The 26959-nt window shown below is 44.2% G+C and overlaps 1 long non-coding RNA gene across 2 annotated transcripts; it reads left to right on the top strand.

Annotated features, from left to right (window-relative positions):
- Positions 1-22215: 22215 nt before the first annotated feature.
- On the top strand, positions 22216-25815 carry LOC140214291 (uncharacterized). Of its 2 annotated transcripts, XR_011891279.1 has the most exons (3): positions 22216-22399; positions 24188-24582; positions 25743-25815. It is a non-coding gene; the product is annotated as an uncharacterized lncRNA (long non-coding RNA). The 2 variants fall into 2 exon arrangements; XR_011891278.1 differs by lacking the exon at positions 25743-25815 and having other exon boundaries at positions 24188-24663.
- The last annotated feature ends 1144 nt before the right edge of the window (positions 25816-26959 follow it).

The raw sequence follows: 26959 nt of genomic DNA, 5'->3' as shown, positions 1-26959 counted from the left end.
TAAGTTCCCAGCTAACTTTAGCTGGATTATAAGATATGCAAATGCCACGTAGTTGGACAGAATAAAGGTAATGCTTCGACTGGGCCCACGAATGGCCAGTCGCGCGACAGTATTGTGTGTTCGCAGGGTTCTTTCACGCTATGTTAAACGCTTCTATGTAGGATGTATTGAGGAACAGAAAGCTGTACCAGAAGTTTAGCCTGTCGCGCTACAATTTTCTCATTGGCACTTTTCATCTAGTTATGTTATTTGAAAGGTTGATTAATTAAAAATAATTATCTAATTAGGTCGAATGAAAAAAGTTTGACTATCTCAAAGCAATGGCAAACATTACCTCTGTTCTGTCCAGGTTAAAGATAATGCATTTAACTCTGGTTAAGGTTAGTTGGGACACCGCGCATGTGTGTGCGTGTGCGTGTGTGCGTGTGTGCGTGTGTGCGTGTGTGCGTGTGTGCGTGTGTGCGTGTGTGCGTGTGTGCGCGTGTGCGCGTGTGCGCGTGTGTGCGCGTGTGCGCGTGTGTGCGTGTGTGTGTGTGTGCGTGCGTGCGTGCGTGCGTGCGTGTGTGTGTGTGCGCGTGCGTGCGTGTGTGCGTGCGCGCGTGCGTGCGTGCTCGTGTGTGTGCTCGTGTGCGCGTGTGTGCGTGCATGTGTGTGTGTGTGCGTGTGTGTGTGACATGGACCGGCAAAGTAGTGCCGGTGCGCACCGGTGTTCTACGTAATAAACGTTACATATACCCCTACAGGAAACATCAACATGTAATATCTACACATAAGTATCCCTGAAGAAGACAGACATCCTAATAAATTAGCACAGTCTCATAGATTGACTCTACAATGCACTTGTCTGACTATCCTGTCGGTATGTTCAACAAATAATGTACACTCCAAAATGTACACAAGCATGTGTCATGTTTCTCTGTGCGTACACCTGTCATCGCCATTCTTGCATCGACAAGCATAAGTTGCCTTTGCCCTCGTCACATCGCTGGGTAGACGTCTTAGGCTGTGTATCCACCTTATTCATTGTTTGAATTTCACAACAGGTTGTGAACGGTGCAGTATAGAAATACAGATAAAGGTTCCATGAGTATAAGGTCTTGATCTTTGTGCTGAATAAATGTAAACGTTTTATGGGTTTACGCACTGAACAGGACGAAAGTAAACACATTTGTACGAATCGTCGTTAGTTGGATAGCTTTTGATTGTACCATTTACTTCGCATAAATTGCAACATATGCCGAGGATCTGCATAATTTCGTTTTCGTGTGGCATGCATCAGATATTTCGACGGCACAACTTGATCCAACTTATACATTGCGGGATGTACCGCAGCGTGACGATATGGGAAACAAAATTCTACTCGGGATGATTTATTAACATCGCGTATCTCATTGCGTTTCATATGCGGATATGCGGTATTGGTTCTGTGTGAGTCAATTTTATATATATATATATATATATATATATATATATATATATATACACTGCACCGTTTAGAACAAAATAAGAAGTTGATAGGCTACGCAAGCATTTAGCCTCTGCTCTTCACCTTGCTAATCCGGAAGCCACGTAATCCTACTCAAATATTTACTCCTTATGCTTACAACGTACTTGCACTTGCATTCTCGCGAAGATAAAACATCCTACTTACTACTTTGCCTCGTTGGTAATATAACACAATCATACTCATGGTGAAATAATGAACTAATCGAAGCCAAGCCCGCAAGCACAGCTCGATATCCCAACAAAAAAAATGAAGATAGAAGTATAAATGCTATATAACATTCATTACATGGTAACGCATTTTTTTTTTTTTTTTTTTTTTTTGCGATAGCGCAACCAATGTCACGCTCGCGCTGTACAGAAAACAACCAGTATATCAGTAGTGTATTGCCTCATCGGGGTACCTGGGGGAAGATAAATGATATCTCCTTTCTTCTCGAGTAATTGTCGTTTAATTTTGTTTCTTATTGCACAAAATGACCATGTTGGATCGTCTGGTTACGCGTTGTTCCTCATTGCATCTATCAAAGAAGGTCACCGCAAAAAAAGCTAAGCAATGAAAACGAAGCGAACCCCGAACAAAAACGTACATCTGTCATCATAATCATCAGCATGTTTTGTCCTCTCCCAGAAATTTCCAATGACCCTTGCCATGCTCCACCTGATTGCCTTTTATGCCTGACAACTTCGTAACATTATAACAGCGCTTATATTCCTGCCGTCCTCGACTGCATTTCCCTTCCATTGGAACCCATCGTGTAACTCTAATAATGCACCGGTAATCTGCCCTAGGCACTGAATGTTCCACCCTGCTCCAGCTTTTCCTTCTAATGTCAACTGAAATATGGGCTACCCCTGCTGACTTTAATATCCCCATCGCTGTCTTCCTGCCTCTGAACGTTATATTTAACATTTATCTTCTAAATATTAATTGACAGTCTCGAACACTCTGGGTCTCATGTTACTGCCCGCAGAATGCAGTGATTGTATCCATTTCAAAGACAGCTGTAAGCTGCAGATTATGATTTCATAAGGTGTTCCGTATGCGATGCAACCGATTTTATTTCCCTCTGTGTTTCCTTCCCTTGATGAGGATCACCAATGAATGATTTGCCTTGATATGTGTTGTTGTACAAATTGATTAACAATCGGGAATGCTGTTCTCGTGCAAGGCAATTCAATATTACCTTATAGTCCCATGTATACTAATCTTTCCCAATAGCCTTTCATTCCTCGGGCTCAGTCGTACCATAGCACTCACACTTTACCTTTAACGCTAATTCCCATATTAGAGAAAAGAATATTTATACACATCAGAATGTCGGCACCAAATCGCTTGAAGGTTACCACCAAAAACTGATCCTTCTAGCCAAGCTCATCGCATACACAACGGGCCTTAAGCGGAAAGGGTGGAAGGTGAAATCTACGACATTCTACAATCAGAGGGGAGACATTACATAGGGAAAACTGCATGCTTTGTCAAGTAAAGGTCGACTGAGCATAAGCCAAGTGTCAGGAGAATTTTCTCGTGGCGTCCAACTTCCAGCACATGGTTATTGACGAAAGCTCAAGGAAGCTCAAATCTTGTATATTAAAAAAAATTAGCGATTGGGAGAGAGATACTCGAGCCTAGATAAATGTATATGATGGTTCGCTTTGTTATACGTTATCATCGCATGACAACGGTGCATGTCTCATGCCAAGAATAGCGGTATCATGTAGTGGGTGGCCAAGGCCATTCTGCACAACCTGCAATATTGCGCTTCATTGCGCCGTTTTGATTTGTCGCTGTGATGAGACAACATTTATCCTCGAATTTTACAGAATGACTAATTTGTTGGAAGTTGGCGCTATGTCCATGTGCTTAACTTTCCTTTGCCTGTTTTTCCTTCCCTGTCCGTCATTTACTGCCTCTCAGCCTATTAATGTCTTGTCATAAAACCCCACGGACCGTTTAAACTGGCGTTATTGTATCCGGGACTACGTAGATGAATAACTATCACCGAGGCGCTGACCGCCTGTGGTTCGGAAGCAACATCTCGGGCGATCACTTCTCAGACAATCACTTTGGGAAGAGATCACACCGGATCTGTGCGCGTATGCAGCCGAAAGCGTTTCTGGATCTGTGCTAGTCTCGCTATCTCATGGTGTGCAGAAAAGGAGGTCAAGGTTTCGTGTTCTCATCTCTTCCAACCTACTTCTCACATAAGCGTGCGATGTCTTCTCTTTTTCTCTTTTTTCATTGGTGCCGAGAATGAACGAACATCGCGAGATCGGCGTGGCCGTGTCGTGGTACACGCACATAGCGGGCAAGGACGATGCTGGCCTTTCGTGCGTCGTGGGCAGGCAGCAGTATAACTGTGGCCAGACTACACAATCTCGCCAGAAAGGTGAGCGCATCGAAAACCTAATCACCTGCTTCGTACTCTTTCCACGGCCTTTCGTTGCACATTAAAAATGTTTAGGGTTAAGCTTGTTTTCTGGTCGCGCGGGTAACACCCTTACCGTTAGGGCCTTACAAAAATTTACAGAGGCCGTCAACGGAGCTCTAACTAGACGTGCGATGACAAAAGACGTAGTTGAAGACTATCAATTCATTCTGACAGCCTTGGACGCACAGAAATATCCGACAAGAGAATTTCACAGGGAGGGATATCAAACCCTTCTTACTGTATACATCTGGCACCGTTTTGAACAATCTAATCAGCGGACGGGATGCGTAAGCATTTAGTTTCTGCTCTTCACCTTGCTGTCCCACTTACGACGTTATCTTTCCCGATTGTCGACTGCATCTGTTTACAATGTACTTGTACTTACCTTTTCGCAAATATAGAACTGCTGATAAAAATATTTACTTGAGCTCGCTGGTAATGTAGTACGTGTATACTGACAGTGCATAAATGGTCTATTTAAGCGAAGCATGCAAGCACAGCGCGATCTTCTGACAAAATAAATAAAATATAGAACAACCAAAATATGTCATTCATTCCGAGATACAATAACAATTACGAGATAGCACAACTAATGCCACGATCACGCATGACAAAAAAAACCAACCGACAAATTTGTAATCTAACGCATGATCCGCGTCTTCAAAGAAAAATAAATGTCCCTCTTCTCCTTGAGCATTTGCAGGTAGACTTTGTTCGTTATTCTCCAAAGTCACAGGTTTGGCTCGTCTGCTTACCTACTGCACTTCATTGCGTATATCAACGAACGTGACCGTAAAAAGTCAAGTAATGAAAAAATAACTAACATCAAGGGGAAAACGTAAGTCATTATCATCACCAGCAGTTTCCCAACATGAAACCTACTAGCATTTTCCAATAACCTTTGTCTTCCGCCAGCTCATTTTATCTCATGCCTTCCAAATTCCTATTTTTATCGCACCACTTAATTGCCTGCCGTCCTCGATAGCACTTCCATTCCCGTGGCACAAATTGTGTAACTCTAATAAACCAGCGGGTATCTGCCCTACACCTTACATGGCCCGCCCAGCTCCACCTTATCAGCGTAATGTTAACTCGAATAACGGCTAGCCCTCAAATTCACTCCGCAGTCTTGATGTCCCTAAACGAGAAGTCGTACATAGGCACTTTGTTGATCCCAAGGTTTCTGCTCGCTATGTTAGCACCTGCATAAAACAATGATTGTACACAATTCAAAGGCACCGGTAAGCTGCCAGTCATAATTTCATATTGCGTGCCGTATGCGTTTATATTATTGTAAATGGTCTTCCCTAATCACGGCCGCATTTCACTGATTGGCTTTGATAAACATGTTCTGTCACCGATTCCTGAGACTGACTACCGAATGGCCAATCCGCTGCTAGGCAACTTAACGTTACTCTAGCCTTCTTTATATTAACATTCAACTTATTCTTGCATGTTGTCGGCTCGGTCTTACCATAGAGGTCATACCTTACGAGTAACACGACAGCTTATAATCGCAAAAAGTTGTACAGCGCATTCGGCATGTTCCACTGGGTGTCTGCCAACTCTTGGCCAATCCTGCGGAATGGTTATATGCCAAGATAGGATATACATGTGGTATTGAATATACATGCCGTAATTTCGAAACCAATATTCAGGTAAGCTTGTAACAAACCATTGATCTTTCTAGCTGAACTCATCTCAAGCACCGCAGTCTTCACGAGGTATGGGCTTAGATGCAGTCTATGGCATTAGACAATCAGTCATCAGACATGACGCAGGCAAAACTGCATGCTGCGTTAAGCAAGGGTGCAATTAACCTGAGCCAAATCTTATAATATAGTGTTGGCGTACAGTTTTCGGGCTTACCGGAATCTTCTAAAGATAAAAGAAACTGAAATGTTGCATATAAATGCGCATAAATTCACACGAAAGAGATGAGGTAAAAAACATATGGCGGATACGTTTGTAATGCGTTAGTAGCGCACGGCACTCCTTGTGCTGTCATTTGAAGAATTACGGTATCGTGGAGTGGATGGCCCAGGGCCTTCTGCACAACCTACAATTGCGGTTCTTTCGTTTAGCTTCTCCCCTCTGATGATACACAGTATCTACCCTTGCCTTTTCCATAATGATGGATATGTTGGAAATTGGCGCTATGTTCGTGTGCTTCGCTTGCGTTTGCCTCTTTTGCTTTTACTGTCAATCATTTACGGCCCATGAGGTTATCAATGTCTTGCCAAAAAACACCATGGCCCGTACCTTTGCGTTTCAACTGGCGTTGCTGTGTATGGGACTACGTAGGTGAATAACTATCATCGAGGCGCGGACGACCAGTGGTTCGGAATCAACGTGTTGGGCAATTGCTTCTCGGGTGATCACTTTCGGAGGAGATTACGCGGGATCTGTACGAGTGTATGGCTGAAAACCTTTCTGGCTACGTGCCAAGCTGGCTACCTGATGGTGTACAGAATAGGTAAGGTTTCTCGTACTCACCCAATTCATCGTGCGTCTCACATGCGTGCCCGTTGTCTTCTTTCACTGGTTCCGGACGAACGGCCCGAAATCGACTTGGTCGTACCGTGCACCCATCTGGCGGGCAAAGACAATGCTGGCCTTTCGTGCGTCATCACCAGGTCAAAGCGGAGGAGGCAGCACGGGAGCCGGCTGCACGAGTCAATCAAGCAAGGTGAGCGCAACGAAGAAGTGAATTGTTGCACCGTAACTTTTCCACTGCCTTTCGCACTGACAAATTATTCGCCTATGAAACGATTTCACGCGCTTCAAACTTGAGTACGCCAATGCTTGTAATTCTTAGCAATGGTGTGGGAACAACACGCTACAAAATATTATTTCAGTATTTTCTTATATTAAGGAATAATTATAAAAAAGATCTCACTAATGCGGCCCACAATCCGAACACAATGATGTTATTGTCGTTTAATTTTGTTATTGCCCAACATCACTCAACAGAATGAAAGTAAACATATTTGTACGCATCGTTGTCAGTTGGACAGCTTTTGATTGTACCCTTTACTTAAGCTTCACATCGTATAAATTGCAACATATGCCGAGGATCCGCATAATTTTGTTTTCGTGTGGCATGCGTCACATATTTCGACGGCATAACTTGATCCAACTTGGACAGCGCAGGATGTACGGCAGTGTGACGATAAGGGAAACGAAATTCTACCCTAGACCATTTATGGACATTTCGTACTTCACTATGTTTCCCATGTCGTGTTGGTTCTGTATGAGTCAGTGGTATATATGCTGCACCGTTTTGGACAAAATCGCAAGCGGATGCACAACGCTACCATTGCTCTTTGCCTTGCTGCTCCAGAAACCACGTGATCCTATCTAATTCTTTACTATTAGTCCTTCCAATATACTTGCACTTGCCTCTCGCGAATATAAAACATCCATATCAATACATGTACAATTTGGGCTCGTTGGTAACATAACACAGTTAGACTCATAGTGAATAAATGAACTAATCGAAGCGAAGTCCTTAGGCATAGCCCGATCTTCTAAGAAAAGAAATCAAAAATAGGAGAAATATAAGAGCCCCATATCATGCATTCCAGGGTAACATAATTTTTTTTTTTTTTTGCGACAGCGCAACGAATGCCACGCTCGCACATTACAAAATAATCACCGTCCCTTCCCGACCGCGAAGATGGTCCAACAGCGAAGCTATATTGTTTAAACCGTTGCACCATGTAAGACATACTTTGCAAACAGTCTATATTGTAAATCTTTCGTTTCGCCATTCTTTCACCTCACTTTTGCTGTTGCGTGGTTCGCGTGGTGAGCATGCTTTATGAATGCCTTTTTTTTTTTTTGCGGTTCTCCCACATATTTGCGCTGAGGAAGGAACTATGATACTCTCGGAACTCGGAAGCTCTTCCAAACAAGCGTTTAACTGCCCTACGCATGATATGGCGTGCCCAGATTACTCTTTTCCTCTTAATGTCAACTAGAATAACGGCTAGCTCTAACAAACCACTCCGCTGCCTTCATGTCCTATCCTCTCGAGTATTTGTAGCTTAATTTTGTAGGTTATTGCCCAAAGTCACCACGTTTGTTTGTCCACTTGCTTATTTCATTTTATTGCGTATATAAGCGACCGTGAATGTAAAAAGATAATCAATGAAAAACAAAGCTAACCTCAAGGCAAAAATAAAACCGTCATCGACATCACCGGCAGCCTGTTTATGTCGTCTCCCAGAAATTTACAACCACCTTTTGTCTTGCACAAGCTGATTCTATCTTACGCATGCCAATTTCGTAATTTTCAAACCATACCATGGCTAATTGCATGCCATCTTTGGAAGCTTTTCCAAACCAGCGCTTAGCTGCCCTACGCATTAGATCGCCTGCTCAGATCCCTGTTTTCCGCTTAACGTCAACTAGAATAACGCCTAGCTCTAACAAACCACTCCGCTGTCTCCTATGTCCTATCCTCTCGAGTATCCTTAGCGTAATTTTGTAGGTTATTGCCCAAACTCACCACGTTTGTTTGTCCGCTTGTCTATTTCATATTATTGCTTATATCAGGGACCGTGACCATAAAAAGTTAAGCAATGAAAAACAAAGCTAGCCTCAATTGAAAAATAAAGCCATCGTCATCATCACCAGCAGCCTGTTTATGTCATCTCCCAGAAATTTCCAACAACCTTTTCTCTTGCACCAGCTGATTCTATGGTGCGCTTGCCAACTTCCTAATTTTCATACCATGCAATACCGAATTGCCTGCCATCCTCGGAAGCTCTTACAAAGCACCGGTTAACTGCCCTACGCATTAGATGGCCTGCCCAGATCCCTCTTTTCCTCTTAATGTCAACTAGAATAACGGCAAGCTCTAACAAACTACTCCGCTGTCTCCTATGTGCTATCCTTTCGAGTATTTGTAGCTTAATTTTGTTGGTTATTTTCCAAATTCACCGCGTTTGTTCAACTGCTTGCCTATTGCATTTATTTGCGTGTATCAGCGAGCGTGACCGTAAAAAGATAAGCAATGAAAAACCAAGCTAACCTCAAGGGAGAAATAAAACCGCCATCATCATCACCAGCAGCCTGTTTATGTCATCTCCGAGAAATTACCAACAACCTGTCGTCTTGCACCAGCTGACTCTATGGTATGCCATGCCAACTTCCCAATTTTCATACCATGCAACACCCAATTGCCTGCCATCCTCGGAAGCTCTTACAAACCACCGGTTAACTACCCTACGCATTAGATGGCCTGCTCAGATCCCTCTTTACCTCTTAATGTCAACTCGAATAACGGCAAGCTCTAACAAACTACTCCGCTGTCTCCTATGTACTATGCTCTCGAGTATTTGTAGCGTATTTTGTAGGTTATTGCCCAAATTCACCACGTTTGTTCACCTGCTTGCCTATTGCATTTATTTGCGTGTATCAGCGAGCGTGACCGTAAAAAGATAAGCAATGAAAAACCAAGCTAACCTCAACGGAATAAACAAAACCGTCATCATCATCACCAGCAGCCTGTTTATGTCATCTCCCAGAAATTTCCAACAACCTTTTCTCTTGCACTAGCTGATTCTATGGTGCGCCTGCCAACTTCCTAATTTTCATACCATGCAACACCTAATTGCCTGCCATCCTCGGAAGCTCTTACAAACCACCGGTTAACTTCCCTACGCATTAGATGGCCTGCCCAGATCCCTCTTTTCCTCTTAATGTCAACTAGAATAACGGCAAGCTCTAACAAACCACTCCGCTGTCTCCTATGTCCTATCCTTTCGAGTATTTGTAGCTTAATTTTATTGGTTATTTTCCAAATTCACCGCGTTTGTTCCTTTGCTTGCCTATTGCATTTATTTGCGTATATCAGCGAGCGTGACCGTAAAAAGATAAGCAATGAAAAACCAAGCCAATCTCAAAGGAAAAACAAAACCGTCATCATCATCACTAGCAGCCTGTTTATGTCATGTCCCAGAAATTTCGAACAACCTTTTGTCTTGCACCAACTGATTCTATGGTACGCCTGCCAACTTCTCAATTTTCATACCATGCAATACCCAATTGCCTGCCATCCTCGGAAGCTATTACAAACCACCGGTTAACTGCCCTACGCATTAGATGGCCTGCCCAGATCCCTCTTTTCCTCGTAATTTCCACTTGAATAACGGCAAGCTCTAACAAACCACTCCGCTGTCTCCTATGTGCTATCCTTTCGAGTATTTGTAGCTTAATTTTGTTGGTTATTTTCCAAACTTACCGCGTTTGTTCACTTGCTTGCCTATTGCATTTATTTGCGTATATCAGCAAGCGTGACCGTAAAAAGATATGCAATGAAAAACCAAGCTAACCCCAAGGGAAAAACAAAACCGTCATCATCATCACTAGCAGCCTGTTTATGTAATCTCTCAGAAATTTCCAACAACTTTTCTCTTGCACCAGCTGATTCTATGGTACGCCTGCCAACTTCCTAATTTTCATACCATGCAACACCTAATTGCCTGCCATCCTCGGAAGCTATTACAAACCACCGGTTAACTGCCCTACGCATTAGATGGCCTGCCCAGATCCCTCTTTTACTCTTAATGTCAACTAGAATAACGGAAAGCTCTAACAAACCACTCCGCTTTCTCCTATGTGCTATCGTTTCGAGTATTTGTAGCTTAATTTTCTTGGTTATCTTCCAAATTCACCGCGTTTGTTCAGCTCGTTGCCTATTACATTTAATTTCGTATATCAGCGAGCGTGACGGTAAAAATTTAGGCGATCAAAAACAAAGCTACCCTCAAGGAAAAAGTAAAACCGTCATCATCACCAGCAGCCTGTTTATGTCATTTCCCAGAAATTTCCGACAACCTTTTGTCATGCACCAGCTGATTCCATGGTGCACCTGCCAACTTCCTAATTTTCATCCCATGCAATACCTAATTGCCTGCCATCCTCGGAAGCTGTTCCAAACCAGCGGTTAACTGCCCTACGCATTAGATGGTCTGCCCAGATCTCTCTTTTCCTCTTAATGTCAAGTAGAATAACGCCTAGCTCTAACAAACCACTCAGCTGTCTCCTATGTCCTATCCTCTCGAGTACTTGTAGCCTAATGTTATAGGTTATTGCCCAAACTCACCGCGGTTGTTCGTCTGCTAGTCTTTTGCAATTAATTGCGTATAACAGCGGGCGTGAAAGTAAAAAGATAAGCAATGAAAAACAAACCTAACCTCAAGGAAAAAATAACACAATCGTCTTCATCACCGGCAGCCTGTTTATGTCATCTCCAAGACATTTCCAACAACATTTTGTTTTGCACCAACTGATTATATCTTACGCCTGGCAACTTCCTAATTTTCACACCATACCATGCCTAATTGCCTGCCATCCTCGGAAGCTCTTCCAAACCAGTGGTCAACTGTCCTGCGCAGTGCATGGCCTGGCCGCTCCATCCTTCGCTCTTAATGTCAACTTGAATAAGGGCAAGCTCTAACAAATCAATCCGCAGTCTTCTTGTCCCAGAGCGAGAAGTCTAACATTTTTCATCTGACGGTTTTTTGTTCATCCCAATGTTTCTGCTGAATATGTTAGCAGCTGCCGAAAACAATGATTGCAAGCATTTCAAAGATACGAGTAAGCTCCCAGTCGTAATTGCCTAATGCGTGCTGTGTGCGTTCCAGCCGATGTTAATTTATTGCAAATGGTATTTCCCTGATCACGGCGGCCTTTGACTGATTAGCCTAGATATGCGTTTTGTCTCTCCGATTTTCGGCTACTAATCGCGATTGAACTTTCTGCTGCTAGGCAATTCAACATTACTTTGTGCTTCTGATATTAATATTAGACCTTACTCTTGCTTGACGTCGACTGAAACTTACTATAGCGGTCCCACTTTACCATTAACGTGAAATTGTATATTAGAAAAAGGTTGAACGGAACAATGATATACATGTGATAATTACTGCTGCAAAATTATGGTAGGGTCAGTATAACGAAGAATCGATCCTTCTAGCAAAACTAATCTCAAACCCGGCAGTTCATACGGGGCACGGACACATATACAAACTCTCACATTCAACAATCAGTCAGCAGACATGACGTAGGCAAAATTACATGCTGCTTTAAGCAAATGTCCATGAACTTGAACCAATTTTTAGAATATATTGTTGGCGTACAGTTCTCGGGCTTACCGGAATCTCCGAATTATAAAGGAAATTGAAATCTTGCATATTCATGTGAATAAATCCAGACGATGGAGAAGAGGTAAAAGATATACCGCTGATGCGTTTGTCATGCGTTAGTAACGCATGGAGCACTTTGTGCTGTCATGTGGAGAATTACGGTATCATAGAGTGGATGTCCTAGGCCCTTCTGCACAACCTGAAATTGCGGTTATTTCGTTTTGCTTGTTCCCTCTGATGAGGCACATTAATTATACTCGCCTTTTCCAGAATGGTTCATATGTTGGAAGTCGGCGCTTTGTTCGTGTGCCTCTTCTTTTACTGTCCATTAATTACAGACCATGAGCCTATTAATGTCTTGCCACAAACCACCCCAGCCCGTTTTTTGCGTATCAGCTGGCGCTGCTGTATATCGGACTTCGTAGGTGAATAACTATCATCGAGATAGTGGTTCGAAAGCGACATCTGGGGAGTCCACTTCTCCGGTGATAACTTTCGGAGGTGATTCCAGAAGATCTGCGTGAGTGTGTGATCGAAAACCTTCCTGGCTCTGCGCCTAGCTGGGTTCCTGATGTTGTACAGAATAGGTCGTTTCTTCTACTCCCCCTATTCACCGTGCGTCTGACATGCTTGCCCGTTGTCTTCTTTTTCATTGGTGCGGACAACGAACGGCGCGAGATCGACATGTTCGTGTCCTGCATCCATCTGTCGGGCAAAAACGACGCTGGCCTTTCGTGCGTCATCAACGCACCGAGCGGGAGAGGCAGCAGGGGACCCACTGCAGTAGTCAAACCAGCAAGGTAAGCGTATTAAAGGCATGATGTGTTGCGTCTTAATTTTTCCATCGCGTTTCACACTACCAAAGTAATCGCCCACAAGACGATTTCACACACAATAAACTCGAGCACGCCAAAGCTTGTAATTCTTAGCATGGAAGTGTGAACAAGGCGCTATGAAAGTTTATTGCAGTATTTTCTTTTACAAAGAAAAATTCAGAAAATAACTAACTATAATGCAGTACAGAATCCCAACAAAATAAGATTATCACTGCCAAAAATTACGAATTAGATTAACTGCAACTTATTCAGGGAAGCAGTGCATAATAACAGGGAAGGAAGAAAATGGCAGACGTGCGCTTCCTCACAAAGGAAATCGGAAAATGGCATGAAAGCATCTGCGTCGTTCACATCGAGTATGGGGCGCTGCTATCCAATGAACTTTCAGTTATTAACAAGCGATCGCCTTGTCTTGCTGTTCCGTGCGCACCGCGTCAGTGGTTACATTTATCATTGCAGAATCCCAGCAGCGAAATTTCTCTTGTCTACTTACCTCGCTTTCCTGTAGTATAATATGTTGTATAATTGTCGTAACCCCTTTGTATGTTGTCTTAAATGTCCGTTTTTTGGTCAAGTTAGTAGTTAATGCTAGTTCGCTTTGAACGATTCGTCGTATAAACAGGTTGCATATGTTTTTCTCCCCCTGCGCTGGAAATGTTAGAAATATTGGGCATCTTGTTCACGCGCGTTGCAGTGAGTATTCTTTCTGTAAATATTTAGCCTCGTCTATGCCTTGCCAGAATTGCTTCGTAAAACATATAAACTGGCAATGTCTTGCGTTTAGTTAACCATGTAATTCCCAAACATAGCTTCCCTTCAAAAAACGAATGAAACACCTTGTGGGCATGTATTTCTGGCCGTATGGAGTACAGGTGCAAGCAAAAGTAACTAGAACAGGAGACCTGTGGTTGAACTGCATCACAATGCCCTCTAGTAGACTCAAGGGAAAACAATAAATCAGACTACGCATCCTCGCAGGCCGGTGATAATTGTATTTTCATCAAGATGCCCTCTAGCAGCTTTGAGGCTGCGCGAGCGGATTGGGCATTAGAATAGAGTCGGTTTCAGCTCCCATGTTCCAATTACTTTTGAGCGCTCATTTAAACTCGTAAAATATTGCAATGAAATGTTGTTTTAGCAAAAGCTTCATTAGTATAAAATTACTTGTTTGTTCTTAAACTATCCGCAAACGAAGCCTCTATAAGCATATGAAAAACGCCAAGTTTCCCTTGCTTGAAATTTTGAGCTCTGAAACTCTGCGTAGCATGAAGGATGCGTTGTTCAATGCAGCGATGATGCTCATCTGGTCTAGATAACAGATATAGGCAAGTGTAATCAGCACCGCCGCGCACGAACAAACACTCGTGTGTAACAATTACCGCGACTGATAAGACGAAGTAACGGCACGAATCACGTCACGGCAGATATAAAATTGCGACTGCGGACATATATATATATATATATATATAATATGTACATACCGCGTTTGTTTGTTTGCTTGCCTAATGCATTTCATTGCGTATATCAAGGAGCATGCCGGTACAAAGTCAAAGATAAAGCCGGCATCATTATCACCAGCAGCCTGTTTCTGTCATCTCCCAGCAATTTCCAATAACCTTTTGTCCTGCGCCATCTCATTCTATCTTACGCCTGCCAACTTCCTAATTTTAATGCCATCCCATACCTAATTGCCTGCTGTCCTCACAAGCACATCACAACCAGCGGTTAACTTCCCTACGCATTTCATGGCCTGCCCAGCTCCGTCATTTCCTCTTAATCTCAACTTGAATAAGGGCTAGCTCTAACCAACCACTCCGCTGTCTGCTATCGTGTCGAGTATGTGTAGCTTAATTTTGTTGGTGATTGCCCAAAGTTACCAGGTTTGTTCGTCTGCTTCCTATTGCATTACATTGCGTTTATCAGCGAGTGGGACCGTAAAAGGATAAGCAAGAAAAGCATAGCTAAGCTCAAGGGCAAAATAAAGCCGTCATCATCATCACCAGCAGCCTGTTTAAGTCATCTCCCAGCAATTTCCTATAAACTTTTGCCTTGCACCAGTCGATTTTATTTCACGCCTGCCAACTTCCTAACTTTCACACCATTCCATACCTAACTGCCTGCCGTCCTCAGAAGCACATCAATACCATCGGTTAACTGCCCTACCCATTACATGGCCTGCCCAGTTTCATCTTTTCCTCTTAATCTCAACTTGAATAAGGGCTAGCTCTAACCAACCACTCCGCTGTCTGCTATCGTGTCGAGTATCTGTAGCTTAATTTTGTTGGTGATTGCCCAAACTTACCATGTTTGTTCGTCTGCTTGCCTATTGCATTACATTGCGTTTATCAGCGAGTGTAACCGTAAAAGGATAAGCAAGAAGAACATAACTAAGCTCAAGGGGAAAATAAAGCCGTCATCATCATCACCAGCAGCCCGTTTAAGTCATCTCCCAGCAATTTCCAATAACCTTTTATCCTGCGCCCTCTCATTCTATCTTACGCCTGCCAACTTCCTAATTTTAATACCATCGCATACCTAACTGCCTGCCGTCCTCATAAGCACATCCAAACCATCGGTTAACTGCCCTACGCATTACATGGCCTGCCCAGTTGCATCTTTTCCTCTTAATCTCAACTAGAATAACAGCTAGCTCTAACCAACCACTCCGATGTCTGCTATCGTGTCGGGTATTTGTAGCTTAATTTTGTTTGTGATTGCCCAAACTTACCACGTTTGTTCGTCTGCTTGCCTATTGCATTTCATTGCATCTATCAGCGAGCGTGACCTTAAATTGTTAAGCAATTAAAGAAGCTAACCTCAAGGGAAAAATAAAACTGTCATCATCATCATCACCAGCAGCCTGTGTATGTAATCTCCTACAAATTTCCAGTAACCTTTTGCCTTGCACCAGTCGATTCTATTTTACGCCTGCCAACTTCCTAACTTTCACACCGTCCCATACCTAATTCCCGGCCGTCCTAGGAAGGACTTCCAATCCAGCTGTTAACGGCCCTACGATTTACATGGCATGCCCAACTCCATCATTACCTCTTAATCTCTACTAGAATAACGGCTAGCTCTAATAAACTACTCCGCTTTCTCTAATTTCCTGTCCTCTCGAGTACCTGTAGCTTAATTTTGTTTTTGATTGCCCAAACTTACCGCGTTTGTTTGTTTGCTTGCCTAATGCATTTCATTGCGTATATCAGGGAGCGTGATGGTAAAAAGTTAAGGAATGAAAAACAAAGCTAGCCTAGAGGGAAAGATAAAGCAGTCATCATTATCACCAACAGCCTGTTTCTGTCATCTCCCAGCAATTTCCAATAACCTTTTGTCTTGCGCCATCTCATTCTATCTTACGCCTGCCAACTTCCTAATTTTAAAGCCATCCCATAAGTAATTGCCTGCCGTCCTCACAGGCACATCCAAACCAGCGGTTAACTTCCCTACGCATTCCATGGCCTGCCCAGCTCCGTCATTTCCTCTTAATCTCAACTTGAATAAAGGTTAGCTCTAACCAACCACTCCGCTGTCTGCTATCGCGTCGAATATCTGTAGCTTAATTTTGTTGGTGATTGCCCAAACTTACCACGTTTGTTCGTCTGCTTGCCTATTGCATTACATTGCGTTTATCAGCGAGTGTGACCGTAAAAGGATAAGCAAGAAGAACATAGCTAAGCTCAAGGGGAAAATAAAGCCGTCATCATCATCACCAGCAGCCCGTTTAAGTCATCTCCCAGTAATTTCCTATAACCTTTTGCCTTGCACCAGTCGATTCTATTTTACGCCTGCCAACTTCCTCATTTTCATACCATACCATACCTAATTCCCTGCAGTCCTAGGAAGGACTTCCAATCCAGCTGTTAACGGCCCTACGATTTACATGGCCTGCCCAACTCCACCATTACCTCTTAATCTCTACTAGAATAACGGCTAGCTCTAATAAACTACTCCGCTTTCTCTAATTTCCTGTCCTCTCGAGTACCTGTAGCTTAATTTTGTTTTTGATTGCCCAAACTTACCGCGTTTGTTTGTTTGCTTGCCTAATGCATTTCATTGCGTATATCAGGGAGCGTGATGGTAAAAAGTTAAGGAATGAAAAACAAAGCTAGCCTAGAGGGAAAGATAAAGCAGTCATCATTATCACCAACAGCCTGTTTCTGTCATCTCCCAGCAATTTCCAATAACCTTTTGTCTTGCGCCATCTCATTCTATCTTACGCCTGCCAACTTCCTAATTTTAAAGCCATCCCATAACTAATTGCCTGCCGTCCTCACAGGCACATCCAAACCAGCGGTTAACTTCCCTACGCATTCCATGGCCTGCCCAGCTCCGTCATTTCCTCTTAATCTCAACTTGAATAAAGGTTAGCTCTAACCAACCACTCCGCTGTCTGCTATCGCGTCGAATATCTGTAGCTTAATTTTGTTGGTGATTGCCCAAACTTACCACGTTTGTTCGTCTGCTTGCCTATTGCATTACATTGCGTTTATCAGCGAGTGTGACGGTAAAAGGATAAGCAAGAAGAACATAGCTAAGCTCAAGGGGAAAATAAAGCCGTCATCATCATCACCAGCAGCCCGTTTAAGTCATCTCCCAGTAATTTCCTATAACCTTTTGCCTTGCACCAGTCGATTCTATTTTACGCCTGCCAACTTCCTAACTTTCACACCATCCCATACCTAACTGCCTGCCGTCCTCAGAAGCACATCCAAACCATCGGTTAACTGCCCCACGCATTACATGGCCTGCCCAACTCCATCATTACCTCTTAATCTCTACTAGAATAACGGCTAGCTCTAACAAACTACTCCGCTTTCTCTTATTTCCTGCCCTTTCGAGTACCTGTAGCTTAATTTTGTTTTTGATTGCCCTAACTTACCGCGTTTGTTTGTTTCCTTGCCTAATGCATTTCATTGCGTATATCAGGGAGCGTGACGGTAAAAAGTTAAGGAATGAAAAACAAAGGTAGCCTCAAGGAAAAAATAAAGCCGTCATCATTATCACGAGCAGCCTGTTTCTGTCATCTCCCAGCAATTTCCAATAGCCTTTTGTCTTGCGCCATCTCATTCTATCTTACGCCTGCCAACTTCCTAATTTTGATGCCATCCCATAACTAATTGCCTGCCGTCCTCACAAGCACATCCAAACCAGCGGTTAACTTCCCTACGCATTTCATGGCCTGCCCAGCTACGTCATTTCCTCTTAATCTCAACTTGAATAAGGGCTAGCTCTAACCAACCACTCCGCTGTCTGCTATCGTGTCGAGTGTCTGTAGCTTAATTTTGTTGGTGATTGACCAAACTTACCACGTTTGTTCGTCTGCTTGCCTATTGCATTACATTGCGTTTATCAGCGAGTGTGACCGTAAAAGGATAAGCAAGAAGAACATTGCTAAGCTCAAGGGGAAAATAAAGCCGTCATCATCATCACCAGCAGCCCGTTTAAGTCATCTCCCAGTAATTTCCTATAACCTTTTGCCTTGCACCAGTCGATTCTATTTTACACCTGCCCACTTCCTAACTTTCACACCATCCCATACCTAACTGCCTGCCGTCCTCAGAAGCACATCCAAACCATCGTTTAACTGCCCCACGCATTACATGGCCTGCCCAACTCCATCATTACCTCTTAATCTCTTCTAGAATAACGGCTAGCTCTAATAAACTACTCCGCTTTCTCTTATTTCCTGTCCTCTCGGGTAGATATAGCTTAATTTTGTTTTTGATTGCCCAAACTTACCTCGTTTGTTTGTTTGCTTGCCTAATGCATTTCATTGCGTATATCAAGGAGCATGACGGTACAAAGTTAAGGAATGAAAAACAAAGCTAGCCTCAAAGGGAAAATAAAGCCGTCATCATTATCACCAGCAGCCTGTTTCTGTCATCTCCCAGCAATTTCCAGTAACCTTTTGTCTTGCGCCATCTCATTCAATCTTAAGCCTGCCAACTTCCTAATTTTCATGCCATCCCATACCTAATTGCCTGCCGTCCTCACAAGCACATCCATACCAGTGGTCCATACCATACCAGCTCCGTCTTTTCCTCTTAATCTCAACTTGAATAACGGCTACCTATAACCAACCACTCCGCTGTCTGCAATCATGTCGAGTATTTGTAGCCTAATGTTGTTGGTGATTGCCCAAACTTACAGCATTTGTTCGTCTGCTTGCCTATTGCATTACATTGCGTTTATCAGCGAGTGTGACCGTAAAAAGTTAAGCAATGAATAACAAAGCTCACCTCAAGGGAAAAATAAAGGCGTCATTATCATCACCAACAGCCTGTTTGTCATCTCCCAGCAATTTCTAATAACCTTTCGTCTTGCGCCATCTGATTCAAATTATGCCTGTCCACTTCCTAATTTTCATACCATACCATACCTAATTGCCTGCCGTCCTCGGAAGTCCTTCCAAACCATCGGATAATTGTCCTGCGTATCATCTTTTCCTCTTACTGTCAACTAGAATAGCGGCTAGCTCTAACAAACTATTCCGCTGTCTTCCTGTCCCTTACCGAGAGGTCGAACATTTTTCATCTGACGGTTCTTTGTTCATCCCAATGTTTCTGTTCAATATGTTAGCAGCTGGCGAAAACAAACATTGCAAACATTTCGAAGGTACGAGTAAGCTGCCAGTCGTAATTGCTTAATGCGTGTCGGGGGCGTTCCAGCCTATGTTTATTTATTACAAATGGTCTTTCCATGATCTTGGCTGGTTAGCTTCGGTGTGCGTTTTGTTTCACCGATTTTCGGCTGACTGCCAATCGCGAGTGAACATCTTGTTCCTAGGCAATTCAACGTTACTTTATGCTTCTTATGTTAATATTAAACCTTACTCTTGCATGTTGTCGACTCAGACATACCATAGAGGTCCCACCTTGCGAGTAACATGAAATCCTATATAAGGCAAAACTTGAACAGCACCGTGATATGCGTGTGATAATTTCGGGAGCAATAATATGGTAGGGGTATAACGAAGAATCGATCCTTCTAGCGAAACTCATCTCAAGCACCGCAGTCCATACGGGTCATTGGTACTTATGCAATCTATCACATTCAATAATCAATCATCAGACATGACGTAGGCAAAGCTGCGTGCTGCGTTAAGCAAGGGTCCGTGAACTTGAGCCAAATGTTAGAATTTACTGCTGGCGTACAGTTCTCGGGCTTACCGGAATCATCGAAATATAAAAAAAAAAAATTTATTGTGTTTTACGTGCCAAAACCACTTTCTGATAATGAGGCACGCCGTAGTGGAGGACTCCAGAAATTTCGACCACCTGGGTTTCTTTAACGTGCACCTAAATCTAAGTACACAGGTGTTTTCGCATAGGTCGTTTCTTCTACTCACCCTATTCACCGTGCGTCTGACATGCTTGCCCGTTGTCATCTTTTTCACTGGTGCGGACAACGAACGGCGCGAGATCGACATGTTCGTGTCCTGCATCCATCTGTCGGGCAAAAACGACGCTGGCCTTTCGTGCGTCATCAACGGACCGAGCGGGAGAGGCAGCAGGGGACCCACTGCAGTAGTCAAACCAGCAGGGTAAGCGTATTAAAGGCATGACGTGTTGCGTCTTAATTTTTCAATTCCTTTCCACACTGCCGAAGTAATCGCCTACAAGGCGATTTCACGCACAATAAACTCGAGTACGCCAATGCTTGTAATTCTTAGCAAGGAAGTGTGAACAAGGCGCTACGAAATTTTATTGCAGTATTTGCTTATATAAAGGAATTCAGGAAATGAATTTAACTAATGCAGTCCACAATCCCAACTAAATAAGGCTGTCAGTATCGAAAATTGCGAATTAGGTATACTTCAACTTATCCAGGGAAGCAGTGCATAATAACAGGGAAGGAAGAAAATGGCAGACGTGCGCTTCCTGACAAAGGAAATCGAAAAATGTCATGAAAGCATCTACGTCGTTCAGTTCGAGTATGTGACGCTGCTATCCAATTCACTTTCAGTTATCAGCAAGCGATCGCCTCGTTTTGCTGTTTCGTGCTCACCGCGTCAGTGGCTACATTTATCCTTCCAGAATCTCAGCAGTGAAATTTCTCTTGTCTACTTGCCTCGCTTTCCTGTAGTATAATATGTTGTATAATTGTCGTAACCCCTTTGTATGTTGTCGTAAATGTCATTTTCTTGGTCGAGTTATTAGTTAATGTTAGTTCGCTTTGAACGATTCGTCGTGTAAACAGGTTGTATATGTTTTCGTAACCCTGCGCTGGAAATGTTAGAAATATTGGGCATCTTGCTCACGTACATTGCAGCGATTATTCTTTCTGTAAATCTTTAGCGTTTTTTATGCCTTGCCAGAGTTGCTTCCTAAAGCATGTTGTAAACTGGCAATGTCTTGCCGTTTAGTTAACCATGTAATTCCCAAACATAGCTTTCCTTAAAAAAAACGAATGAAACATATTGTGGGCATGTATTTCTGGCCGTATGGAGTACAGGTGCAAGCAAAAGTAACTAGAACAGGATACCTGCGGCTGAACTGCATCACAATGCCCTCTAGTAGACTCAAGGGAAAACAATAAATCAGACTACGCATCCTCGCAGGCCGGTGACCATTGTATTTTCATCAAGATGCCCTCTAGCAGCTTTGAGGCTGCGCGAGCGTATTGGGCATTAGAATAGAGTCGGCCGCAGCTCCCATGTTCGAATTACTTTTGAGCGCTCATTTAAACTCGTAAAAAATTACAACGAAATGTTGTTTTAGCAAGAGCTCCTTTAGTATAGGGTTAATTGTTCTTGAACTATCCGCAAATGAAACCTCTCTACAGCATATGCAAAACGCCTAGTTTCCCTTGCTTGAAGTTTTGAGCTCTGAAAGTTTGCGTAGCATAAAGGATGCGAGGCGTATAAAGAACAGCGGATAGGTGGTTTTCATAGACTGCCCATAGCCGTCGCACCTATTACCTGGTGTATTGTAGGGGCAAAGTTGTTTCAAATCTTTCATGCTGGTTATGCTATATAACACTAATAACGACTGCAAAAGGTTTTGACAGTCATGTGAAAGACAAACCTGAAGGTAACGCTCTTTTGAACTAGCCTTAATATGGACCCATGCTGTAGTCTTTGCCAGGCCATAAGCCTGGCATATGCATTGCCAGACCCCTGTGCTAATCCGTTGTTCATCGAAATAAAGGAATGAACGACACAAAATTACTCCTGATTTCTCTCTAATGTGGCTGTAACTATTTAGCCTGGTGAGTTATTCAATAAACTCAGAAAGACGAGTATATGTCATTCTCACTGTTGCCTTGGCATCATCCCAGGTTGACCTGACTTCTGTAGCAGCGAGGTGAACATCTCCTGCAGCATGCTCATGTCAAGCCACATGTAGCAGCTGCGAGCAACGTACGTGACACAGTGTTCATGCCACTGGCAAGGCTACAGCACACTCTGTTGTCCTCGCGCAGCCGGATGCTCCATTTTGGATGTCGGTTGGCCAGGATGTCCAGCAAGGTTGAACCTTCTTGCTCAGCATTATAAAGTGCAAAAGTATATTGTTTAATTGACTCGGCCGCTGATATTTGCAGATGTTTACGTTTTGCTACATTTTCACATTTAATGTCAGCGATGCACCGTTTCTACATTTGACACTAACAATCAACGACCTGTGGTTGTAGATGTCAATGTAAACAAATGCACCGCTTTGGCTAATCCGACACGCAAGGCTGCGCGCTAAGACTTATTCAATATGCGTGAGGTATAAAATATGTGTAAAAATTATACAAAGCGAGTTTCAACTGCTGAAATCAGCGACAACAAACTCTAAGGCAGCCGCGTCCGCAGACGGAACTCGGCACGCCTTCAACGGCCGCATTGCTGGCACGAGAGAGCGCTCAGGCTTGCTCATCCGGTGGTCGATGATTGCGACGTGGCTTCCAGGTACGACATTGCTACCATGAAGAAGCCAGCCGCGATCGACGAAACGCGTAACCGACGCAGACTCAACATGGGTGCAGCTGCACAAATCGAAGGGCGAAAGCCCCGGCTCCCTTCCAAAGCGTTGCCAGCGGCATGCGACAGAGCGCAGCACAGAAAAGTGAAAAAGTCGGATTAGAAACGAACGCATGCTGTAAACTACTTTTCCTTGGTGAGCTGAACATTTTCGGTCTAATTCTGAGCTTCGGAATAATTTGCTAGTACTGAAACAAGTAAATCACAATTGGGGGCAGCATCAGCGTAATTTCGAACGTGAAAACAATTCTGAAAATATTCGGACATATCGTCCCGTTCCGAAGTTCACCTGCATTTGTTTATGCGATTTGAATTAAGACACCAAAACCTACACTACAGACTATTGCTACATGCTTAAGCAGAGGCTACATAGCAATTATATTCCATGTACCTACCTCACCAGAAATTCAATTCGGTTATTTTCTGATCAGGTTTGTATATATGCTGATGGTACAGTGGTTCAGAATTAAAATCTAGTTAAAGCCCATTGGCTAAACTTAGCCCCTCAAGTTAACAGTACGTAATTGCGGGTCTGCGTACGAAACATCTCCTGCAGCTAGCTTAATGTGAGCCTTGCAATCGGAGCAGATAAGCACTCGTTTCTGTATCGGAATTCATACTCCGCCGATTCATTACTTGGACTCGTGCTTTTGACACACACTGGCTCGCTTCACAAATGAGCAGCGTTCCATTGACAGGTCGCTATATGAAATATTCAGATCTTTGCAATTAATAGGGCGGGCCATAAAATGGCGTATATATTCTGGCTGGAATTGTCCCAAATGTAGCACGTGGGTCGGGCTGTGCTCTTGAAACGGAACGCCAACTAGATGCATGCGCAACAGCACGAGAACGTTGTGGCGTCCAAAAGTTTAGATAATGTCCAGTCGTCTAGTTTATATGAACTCTGTTATGTATTCGCTTGACTAAGAGCATTGGCATTGTATTATTTTTCGTACATAGCCAATATATGTATGTTTCTTTTAGTACTCGTCACCATATTATTTACCGCGTAAAGCCTCATTGCATATTGGCCCGATGAGCAGCCTGTTAGGTACTGTAAGTAAATAAAAAAATAAGTACATAAATAAAGTGGACTTTAATTGGGCTATATGCTGCGTAAGCGGCGCTAGGAAGCAGGGTCTGTAAATTTCGCCCTCCTACTTTTCGTAGCACCAACTTGGCATCGAACAGTATGCGAATTCCTGACAGCTGAGGAAAACGCGCTGCAAGCAATTAATTCTGCCTGAAGGAGTTGCCATCGCTCTCAATTTTTTTTTACGGTTCCAGCGCTGCGTGCACACCGGAAGTGACGATGATGGCGAGGATCTGCCCACCACGGACTTCGGAGAATTTCAAACGATCTGAAGCAACCTGGTGCGCGAGCCACCGAGCAGCCGCTGACCCAGACTGGAGAGATTCAGCTCGAATGTCAGGTCTCGAACTTGCGTCAAAGTGGCCACTTTCACTGTCACGACGACGTGGCCATTCGCACCGTTGCTGAAAAGAACAAGCGCTTGGTTCCGCACACACAAAAATAAAGTCTGAAAACACCGCAGGCCAAAAGGCCAGAAGACGACGACGATGGCGACGTGTAACGCCCATGACGTGCAAGATGCCTTACACTTCACGTACGACGACTCGAACTAAAAAGTGTTTCCGGGGTACGTCCTGGGTAGCTTGAGGTGAGTTACGGGCGGGTCTTCGAAATAGAGCACCGATAGCACGGCGGCTTACCGAGTTATATAGTTGGTAAAGGGGGAGGGGAAGACAAGGAGTGGAATGTTGGTGGAGTGCATGACTAGCTGAAATAACGAAAAACCCACGTACGACTGCAAAATTAGCCGGAGACTTTTGCGGTGGCGTATGTTATTCGCCTACTGTTATTCAATAAGCGAAGAACTTTGTTCAGGATCCTTTTAACCCTGCAATGCATAACGCGCCTTCCGATTGCTGCGCCGTTCGAGACTGAATTTCAAATTTCTGCACGTGAAACAGAAGTAGCGACATACATTCCTAAGCTGTTCACGTGTGAAACTCGGCTGCAATATAACTACTAGCTGCAGTGCTCGTTATATTTGCTGAAGCTATCTTCAGTATAAGTTTGCGCTCCATGGCGAGAAATCAAGTTGTACGTATTTTGTGTAGAACGCTGTTTGGGCATTGCAGGGTTTAATGCGCCAAAATACGTTTGGTGTCTGTGTTGAATGCTCTGAACAGCGAACTCGTCAAAGTACTTGAAAAACTGCACCAGTGGATAACGAAGCCTGAAAGGACACCACACCACTGCAAAATTTGGAGTTCATCTGGGAGGCGTACCGCAGGTTGAGTAGAAGACGTCGGGATAATTTATCACTCGGAACTGGCGCCTGTGTTGTGTAGCAGGCAAACTTACGCGTGACATTAGCATGTTAAGCAATCGCCGTATAAGACTGAAAAAGCTTGTTGAGCATCGGAAGTACTTTCGTGCTGTTCTGTAGTTTTTCCGCGTACTTTTCTCTCGCGTTCCACAATCTTCGCGAACAGCCGTGCTTATTAGCCGGAGGCTTCCGTTAAGCTGTTCCAAACATACCTGTGGAATGGATTTCGTTGTTTCTCGCACAGATACAGCCTTCTGGGTTTTACGATCTCCAGGACTTCGGAATTGCCACTAGAATTTGTGATAGTATTTGTTTTCCCCTGCCAGCGTTACTTTCTATTCCCGGCACCTGTCATTCTAGTAATGAATTCGATGTCATATTTGTGAGAAATTTGCACTTTCGGCGTCATGTGCGCGCATGTATACGGCGTAAATTGAGGTGAGAATGTTCGGTTTTTGATCGTCCCTCAATATTGTTTTTTACAGGGCCGGAGGAATGCTTTTGCTGGTGTACGAATGGTTAAGAGCTTCGAAATAAAGTTACGGTGTGTGGAATTAAGGCCCGTGCGTGTTTGGTCTCTCTTCGCTAGCATTTTCTTTCAGCGTGGACAAGCGTCCGAGTGTCGCCAGTCAATCGACAAGTATTTCTGTCAAAGGGGGACGTGGGTCTTCTCATAAAACGAATTGAACAGCTTGCTATATTGAACCGCTCCTCGCAGTGCTACTAAACCGGGTCAAGGATTCAGATAACTACGGCGTGTTCAGTGACGCCCGATACAGTTCCGCTACGCTGCTGCAAAGTGTACGCAGAGTGTAGCGTAATGTGCACATGAGCACGCGGATAGAGCATGTGGTATGTTGTCGGCAGAACGAACTGTGTGACCAGCTAGGCAACAATAGCGGCCCAGCTGGCCAAGCTACTGGTCGAGAAATAAACAGCGTTTGATGTGCCGTTCCGGTAGTCGAGCGGCTTGAGTGTTGATCTCGTATCCTTCAGGACGGCAGTTCGAATCCCGGTGCCTGCATCGCTGAAAAAAAAGAAGGCAGCGATGCCCGGGCTCAAAGTGCCATCCATGAAGGTTCGAGGTGGACCGTTAAGGCTGGGTCTCGGACCCCAGAGGACCTCCTGCATCGTAGTACCGGCGGACGCATGGCCAGTGCGCGGATTGAAGGCGGTGCGGACGTCGGCACAACGACACAGGTGACCCCCTGGGATCTACGTCGCCGTGCAGCTGGCTGGCGGAACTGGGAGTTCGGCACCCAGCTGTGCTCTCGGCCGCCGGAATGTGGCGGATAAGAGGGAGTTTTGTGTCATGGTGCACACTATTTCCTCTCGCTATCCCCCGGGTATCCTAAGAGGGTGGATACCTGCTGCTTTTGGGGGAAGTGCGGAGGGCACCCCACGGAGAAGGGCGACCACACGCGAAAGAGAGGACACCACGACGCCCAGGGAAAAACGACCTGAGCCACCCCTCCACAGAAAATCGCCGCGCACCCAGCGACCCCCCACCCGACCTTTTGCCAGCTCTATAGAGGTCGGCCCTCCAAGAGCGCCGGAGGGCCGCGCGACCTCTTGGAGGGCCGACCTCTATAGAGCTGGCGCGGCAAAAGGTGGGGGGGAGGGGGGTCGCTGGGTGCGCGGCGATTTTTCTGTGGAGGGGTGGCTCAGGTCGTTTGCAGGTCGGTTTTCCCTGGGCGTCGTG

This window comes from Dermacentor andersoni, chromosome 11 (assembly GCF_023375885.2).
Source record: "Dermacentor andersoni chromosome 11, qqDerAnde1_hic_scaffold, whole genome shotgun sequence".
NCBI lineage: Eukaryota > Metazoa > Arthropoda > Arachnida > Ixodida > Ixodidae > Dermacentor > Dermacentor andersoni.
The sequence above is the reverse complement of the archived record's forward strand: the minus strand, read 5'-3'. Positions and strand labels throughout refer to the sequence as shown.